Source organism: Penaeus vannamei, chromosome 31 (genome assembly GCF_042767895.1).
Source record: "Penaeus vannamei isolate JL-2024 chromosome 31, ASM4276789v1, whole genome shotgun sequence".
Classification (NCBI taxonomy): Eukaryota; Metazoa; Arthropoda; class Malacostraca; order Decapoda; family Penaeidae; genus Penaeus; species Penaeus vannamei.
The window spans coordinates 26512104-26520240 of NC_091579.1; positions in this window are offsets into that span (position 1 = coordinate 26512104).

Below are 8137 nucleotides of genomic sequence, written 5' to 3' on the forward strand. Positions count from 1 at the left end.
TGGGGGGTAGTTGAGAGGCTGGGAGTAGTGGTGGTGGAGGTAGGGGGATGGGGATGGGGGGAGTCGAGACCTAAAGGCATTCCGCAAACACAAAGAAAACAAATAAACAAGTAACGACTTACACACGCCGCGAGATATTTGACTTCTGCAAATGAAATGTTGACTCGCGTGTCTGGAGGTACTGCGAATGTTCCCGTGGGAGTGGCAGGCAGCATGCGGGTAGCCATGCCGCCGCGGCGCATGGCGATTGGGGGTGGGGTGGGTGGTTGGGGGGGTAGGCCTGGCGCGGGGGGGGGGGCGGTGCTTGTTCTCCTTCTTCTTCTTCTTCTTCGTTTCTTCTTCTTTTTCTTTTTCTTCTCCGTCTTATTATATTTTTCTTCTTTTCTTTTTCTTTTTCTTCCTCTTCTTTTCCTTCTTCTCCTTCGTCTTCTTCTTCTTCTTTTTCTTCTTATACTTCTTTTTTCCTTCTTCGTTTTCTTCTTTTCCTTCCTCTTCCTCTTCCTTTTCGTCGATGAAAACGAAGAAAGTGATTTCGCGCTTATGTGTGGACGCAAGCACGTATATAAGTATACAAAATAATGCAAAAAAAATGTGGAGCGAACGAGAGAGGCAAATGGAAGACCTAAGGGCGCGACCCACGAGGCAGCCGTCCTCCTCCTAAGGAAGCGAGGAGCGACTTAAGACGTTCTTCCACCGGAGTCCTAGCCGCCGTCCCTCAGCCAGCTTAGTGTATTCATTAAAAAATTCCTATCGATTACTCACGCCGATAGGAGTTATCGCGACGGCCTCCTCGTCATCTCTCCCCCTTGGCACGTTTCGGTGTCATGTTCCCTCCCGGTGTCATTTTCTCTGCGGATTGTCACTTTCCCGGCGCGAGATGTCCTTATCGGGAGCGCGAGAGGGGAGGCGACGACGACGACGACGACGCCAGGGCCGAACGCAGCGAAACGGACGTCGTGTTAATTAGGCAACAGGCGCGTATTCAGAGCCACATATGTCGAGTGGTAGTTTTTGTTAGCCCGTGTCCGAATCCTGGGGCACCGTCGTGTTTTTTATTGATTTGGCCCGTGTTTGGGTTTATTTGTGTGAGAAGGATGTGGGTCTGGGTCTGCATGTACGTACATATATACATACATATACACATACAGACACATATACATATACACATACATATACATATACATACATATACACATACATACATACATACATACATATACACATACATATACACATACATATATACATACTTACATATATATGTCTTACGTACATACATACATACACACACACACATAAACATATATGAAGACAGACAGACAAATGGAGACAGGAACAATAATCGAAGACAAACAGACAAGAGAAGAGAGATGACAGACGAATGACACATATAATAAGAGAGAGACAAAGATGTAAAAATATATAATACTGAAGAAATATTATTAGCCTTTTTTATTGCTTTCCCATGCCCTTTCCTGATCGCCCCCTTCCCCCTCTCATTTTCTTTATCGGTTTACTTATATTTTCTTTCTTAATTTACCTGTTACCTGTCTTATGCGATTTTTCTATTTCCCTCTTCTCTTTCGCTTTCTCTTCTCCCATCACGCCTTTTCCTTCTCTCCCCTTTATCTCTCACCTCCATCTCCTCCTATCCTCCTCCTCCCCTCTTCTCTCTCCTCTCCTCTCATCCTACCCTTTCCTGATCCTCCCTTTTCCCTCTTCTCCCCGCCCATAACCTCTTATCCCCTCTTCCCCAATTCCTCCTTCCTCCTTCCCCTTCCCCTATTCTCCCCTATTCCCCTTCCCCTTTCTCCATCTCCCTCCCACCCTCCCCCATTTCCCCTCCTCTTTCCCCCTTCCCCTCCCCTCCATCCTCCTCCCCTTCCCTCATTTCCTCTCCTCCCCCTTCCTCCATTCCTCTCCCCCTTCCTCCATTCCCCTCCCCCTCCCCTCCCTCTCCTTCCCCTTCCCCCGCCCCCCTCCTCTCCACCAGTGATTGGTCGTCACTCGGTCGAATGCGTAGATTTACATACGTAAAGCAATAAATAGGCAATCGCAAGTGCATGCATGTCATTAGCATAATTATGAAAGCGCTAATGATATCGCGTCTGGTAATTTGGCCGGAAGTGTAAATAAGCGCAGATTATAACTTTTTTTTTTTTTTTTTTTTTTTTTTTTTTTTTGAGGGGAGGGAAGGGTGGGGAGGGTTTTTTTTTGAGGGGGAGGGAAGGGGAGGAGGTGGGGTTGTTGTTGATATGATGACGGTTTGATGTTGTTGATAGAGAGGAGGGAGAAAGAGATGGTAAATAGGGAGAGCGAGGGAGAGGTAGAAGGGGAAGAGGTAGGAGGGGGGGGATAGAGGGAAAGATAGGATGCGATTAGACTGGGAAAGAGTAATGAAGGAGGAGAGGGAGAGAGAGAGAGAGAGAGAGAGAGAGAGAGAGAGAGAGAGAGAGAGAGAGAGAGAGAGAGAGAGAGAGAGAGAGAGAGAGAGAGAGAAAGAAAAGAAAATGAGGAGAGAAAGAAAGAAAGAGAGAGAAGGAGATGGAAAAAAAAGAAAGGGAAAGAAACAGAGAAAAAGAAAACTCCCCCCCTTCCCCCCCCTATCCCACCTCCCCCCCCCACCACACCCACACCCACCCACCCCCATTTCCCAGGCCAGCACCAAGTTGTATATTTCTCGGTATTATAAACCCGTTTGGTGGCACCCTCTCCCCCTCCCCCCTTCCCCCCCTCTCGCTGAAGTTTTCATATAGGTTTTCTTCAAGAGGCTCGGGAGTAAGTTTTCGAATTATGCTTGTAATATGGGGGAGGGGAGAGGGGGAGGAAGGAGGGGAAGAGTAGGGGGAGGAAGGAGGGGAAGAGTAGGGGTGGGGGTATCTACCGCTTCTTTCCCCTCCACCCTCTCTCCCCTTCCCCTCCCCTGTGCTTCCTATCTCCCCTTCCTTCCTCCCCCCCCTTCCTCCTCCCCTGTGCTTCCTATCCCCCTCCTTCCCTCTCCTCCCCTTGTGCTTCCTCCTCCCCCTTCCTCCCCCTCTCCCCCTTCCTTCCCCTCCCCTCCTTCCTTCCCCCTCCCCTGTGCTTCCTATCCCCCCCATCCTTCCCTCTCCCCCTTCCTTCCCCCTCCCCTGTGCTTCCTATCCCCCCTTCCTTCGCCCCTCCCTCCTTCCTCCCCTCCCCCCGCACACACACACCACCACCACGGTAATATTTTGATAATCATTAACAAAGTCTTTAATTAATTGAGCGATAAACAACGGTTGAAAGCCCGAGGAACAAAAGTTTGATTTAACCTTCGCTGTTATTAACGTCTTCTGTCGGGGCGCCGACTGTCTTGGCTTGCGGGGTGTGGGGTGGGGGGGTGGGGGAAGGGGTATGGGGTGAGGGGGAGGGTAGGGGGATGGGGGATGGGGAAGGAGGAGGGAGAGGGAATGAGGTCTTGGGAGGAGGGGGAGGAGAGGGAGGGGAGAGTGAAGAGGGAGGGGGAGAGGGAGGAGAGGGAAGGAGGTCTTGGGAGGAAGGGAAGGGGGAAGGGGAAGGAGGAGAAAGACTGGGGAAGGAGGAGGGAGTGAGGACGCAAGAGAGGGGAGGGGAGGCGAAGAAAGGGGAAAATAGATGGGGAGTAGGACGAGGACAGGAAAAGGGGAAAGGAGTGAGAGAAGGAGGAGGAAAAGGATAAGGAAGAGGGGTGGTTAGGGGGAAATAAACGAGGAGGGGGTAAGGGGGAAGGGATAGGGCGGGGAGGAGGGGGTGGAGATAGGGGAGGGATAGCTCCACGCGTCCCCCTTTCTTCTCTCTCTTCTTCCTCATTCTCATTGTTATCCTCATCATCGTTCATTGTTGTTTTTCTTCTTATTATGTGGCCATTGTTCCCCTTATACTTGATATTATTCCTTCTGTTATTGTCATTCTTGCTCTCTTTGTTGATATCAAAATTGCGATTTTCATTATTGCATTCTCGTGTTCTTCCTTGGCCGATGTTGCTATTACCTTTGTTATCACTGTTATTAATGCTGTCTCTTCGCCATTGTTGTTTGTCAAAGGAAGATTCTTGGGTCTTTGTCAAAAAAAGAAAAAGAAAATAAAAAAGTTATTCGACGCGTTCTTAAGGTTTAGGGGGATGGGGCGGGGGTAGGGGGTTGGGTTAGGGGGTAGGGGGGGGTGTTAGTGGTAATTGAATATGCGGTGTGAGTCGCTTGCGTGGAGTAAGAGTGGTGATATGAGGGATATGAGTGCGAGTGAGGCCTTTATTTGCGGTGTCCTGACTCATCTCGAGTGACTCATTTCGGCTCGGTGTCGGTATCTCCCCCTCCCTCTTCTCCCCCTCCCCCTCCCTCTTCTCCCCTCCCCTCCCCTCTTCTCCTCCCCCTTCCCCTCTGTAGATTAACTTGTGTTAGGTATTCCCGTCTTTGTTTCCCCTTCCCCTCTTCCCTTCTTTTCTTCTCCCCTCCCCCCTCTTCTCTTTTTCCCTTCCCCCATCCCCCATCTTCAGTCGACGCGCCGACTCACCTGTTATAATCCGCCTGGGGTAACCCACCTGCACCTGGGGGGGGAGGGGGGTGGGACTCGCCAGAAGTGACCCACCGTGGAATAACCCACCTGCATGACACGCTCTGATTTGACCCACCTGTCTTTCCCCCCCTCCCCCTCTCCAACCCCTCCCTACCCCCTAGCGACTGACGCACCGCCGAACGCATAAGCCCCCTCTCCCCCTTCCCCTTCCCCTCCCCGTCACCTTTCCCCTCCCCATCACCTTCCCCTCTCCGTCACCTTTCCCCCACATCTCCCCGTCACCTTCGCCTTTCCCCTCACCCTCACCTCATTACGCCCCATCCCCTTTCCCCGTCACCTTCGCTTCCCCCTCCCCATCACCTTTCCCCTCCCCCTCCCCATTACCTTTCCCCTCCCCCTCCCCGTCACCTTGGCTTTCCCCTCACCCCCTTCCCCTCATTACGCCCCATCTCGCGCCGAGACCCCGCCTGTGTTATCTAGCAGCGGGCAGCCTCCAATGCAGCATCCAAACTGACATATTCTAATGAGATGGACTTTTGTGCACGTTTAGAAAATGATGCTCGCTTTATAGAACGTGTCTCCGGCCAAGGTGGGATTAAGTGGCTGATCCCCGTAAGGCCCACGGTTGCGGCGTCAACTGCGGGATTCTCGACCTTATGGCTTTCGCGGGGCGTGCTGGAGAGGCGCGGAGGGGAAGGAGGGAGGGATGGGGGGGTTGAGGGGAAGAGGAAGAGGGCATGGGGGTTGAGGGAGGGGAAGGGGGGGAGGAGGGAAGCACTCCGTACCAGGGGGCAAAAAACCTAAGGTAAATCCAATTATAAAAGCAACACTTCCCCTTTTGGCACAATGTGAATGAAAAGTATCCTCTACTAACGAATGGATGTACTAATTAACTCTGTGAGGATACTTTTGTAGTCTCCCGCACGGGGCCCTTTCTTTGCCTAATGAGGTTGGTCGCCTTTCACCGAGGAACACTTGGCTTTTGTGCGCGACACTCCCGGCGCTCTCTCGCTCGCCCTCCGCTCCGACCCACCCACGGCGCTATGGACACACTTCATGCCCGCTGCGGCGCTGTTGTGGCGGGGGGAGGGGTGGAGGGAGGGAAAGGGGAGGTGAGGGGGGTTGGAGGATGGGGGGTTGGGGTGGGGTGGTTAGGAGGTGGAGGGAGAGGTGGAGGGCGAGGGCAAAGGGGTTGGGGTGGGGAGGAGGAGGAGGAGGAGGAGAGGACGAGGACGAGGGGTTGGGGTGGGAGGAGGAGGAGGAGGAGGGAGAGGACGAGACGAGGGTTGGGGTGGGGAATGGAATGGGATGGGGAGGAGGAGGAGGAGGAGGGAGAGAGGAGGACGAGGGTTGTGGTGGGGAGAGAGGAGAGGGATGAGGAGGGGGAGGACGAGGGGTTGTGGTGGGGAGAGGAGAGGGATGGGGAGGGAGAGGGAGGAGGTATAGGACGATGGGGTTGGGGTGGGGAAAGGGGAGGGAAGCAGGGACAAGGGGGTTAGGATGAGGGATTGGGGGAGGATGGGGGGTAGTGGGTTGGATAGAGTGAGTGGGGAAGGAGGGCGAGTGACAGGGTGTTGGGAAGGAGACGGGAGGGAGGGGAAAGCGAAGAGGAGAAGGAAGGGGAAGGGAAGGAGGGCGAGGAACAGGAGGACGGTGGAGAGGCGAGTGGAGAGAGGAGAGAGGAGGAAGAGGAGAAAACCGAGCCGAGACACCCAGACAGACAGACAAGAGTGAGAGAAAGAGGCACAGACGGAGACAAAGACAGAAGAGACGAGGCCAAGGGGGGGGGGGGAACAGGACAACATAAGGACCAGTATAAATAGAGGCAGCCAAATGATGACTCCGCACGGACGCAGAAAACTAGACACGCGCAGAGGGTGTTACAGCGCGCCGCAGAGAGAGGTATCGTCCGCCAGGAATAGGGGGGGAGGGGAGAAGGGGCGAGGGAAAGGGGAAGTGGGGGGAAAGGGGGGAGGAAGGATGGGGAAGGGGTGGGAAAAGGGGAAGGGGGGAGGGAAGGATGGGGGAAGGGGTGGGAAAGGGAAGGGGGAGGGAAGGATGGGGGAAGGGGTGGAAAAGGGGAAGGGAAGTGGAGGGAAAGGGAGGAGGAAGGATGGGGGAAGGGGGAAGGAAGGATGGGGGAAAGGGAAGGAAGAGTGGGGGAAGGGAAGTGGAGGGAAAGGGGGAGGAAGGATGGGGGAAGGGGAAGCGGAGGGAAAGGGGAAGTGGAGGGAAAGGGGTGGAGGAAGGATGGGGGAAGGGGAAGTGGAGGGAGAGGGGGAGGAAGGATGGGGGAAGGGGAAGTGGAGGGAAAGGGGGAGGAAGGATGGGGGAAGGGGTGGGAAAAGGGGAAGGGGGAGGAAGGATGGGGGAAGGGGGGAGGAAGGATGGGGAAGGGGTGGGAAAAGGGAAGTGGAGGGAAAGGGGGAAGGGGAAGTGGAGGGAAAGGGGGGAAGGGGAAGTGGAGGGAAAGGGGGAGGAAGGAGCGAGGGAAAGGGGGAGGAAGGATGGGAAAAGGGGAAGGAAGAGTGGGGGAAAAGGGGAGGAGGAGGGAAAGAAGTAGGAGCGATAGAGAAACGGAGGAAAAGAGGGAAAGAAGGAGCAAGGGGAAGGAAAGAAGAGGATGAAGATGCAGCAAGGGAGAAGAGGAAGAAGAGGGGTAAGAAGGAACGAGGGAGAAAACGCGGAAAAGAAGAAAAAAAAGAGGGAGAGAACAGGAGGAAAAGGGGGAAGAAAGACCAGAGGAGACCGAGGGGAAAGAAGGGGCAATGATTAGAGGTGTTTGTTCAGAGGGGACATTGCGGCCTTCTGTAAAGAGACGGGGAGAAAGAGACATCTCCTCTTAAATACATATTTTCTTCTCCTTAAATACCCGACGGACCATACACACATATACATATATACATTGTGATGCCGAGCCAAATTGATTTTTTTTTTTTTTTTTTTTTTTTTTTTTTTTTTTCTTGAGTGTGTTCTTTGGCTAACGAGTTTCGCAAATCGCGCCGTGTTGATACAGCGCTGCATGATGGAAATCGACCCGGGTGGGTTTGCAAGCGTCGGGGGTGGCGTGCGTTGATAGATCGCCCTCTAGCATGTTGCAACGAGGAAACGCGCGTGCATGGCGGGAGGGAGAGAGAGGAGGGAGAGAGGAGGAGGAGCGCCGTGTCCGTGCGTGTGTGGGGGGAGGGGGGGGGAAGGGTCCATCTCCCTGTCCGTTTTCCTTCAGCACGCGTGTCCTGAAATGGGCGTCTGGTGTGGCTCCTGGTGCGTCTGTTTTTTTTTTTTTTTTAAGGATTGGTTTCCTTTCGTTGTGGTCTTTTTCTCTTTTTCTCTCTTTCGCTTTCTCTTTACTTCTCTCTCTCTTTCTCTCTCTCTCCTCATTCTCTCTCTCTCTCTATTTCTTTCTCATTCTCCCTCTCTCGCTCTCTCCATTCTCCCTCTCTCTCTTCCTCTCTCCCTCTCTCTCTTCCCCTCTCCCCCTCTCCCCTCTTTATCTGTCTATCTACCTGCCTATCTTTCTCCTCTTCGTTTTCCCTCGCCGTGTTCGTGACTCCCATGCGTCCGTTTTCTCTCGTCTCTCCCTCTCCCCTCTTTCCAAAGTTATGCATCTTTCAATATTTCCATT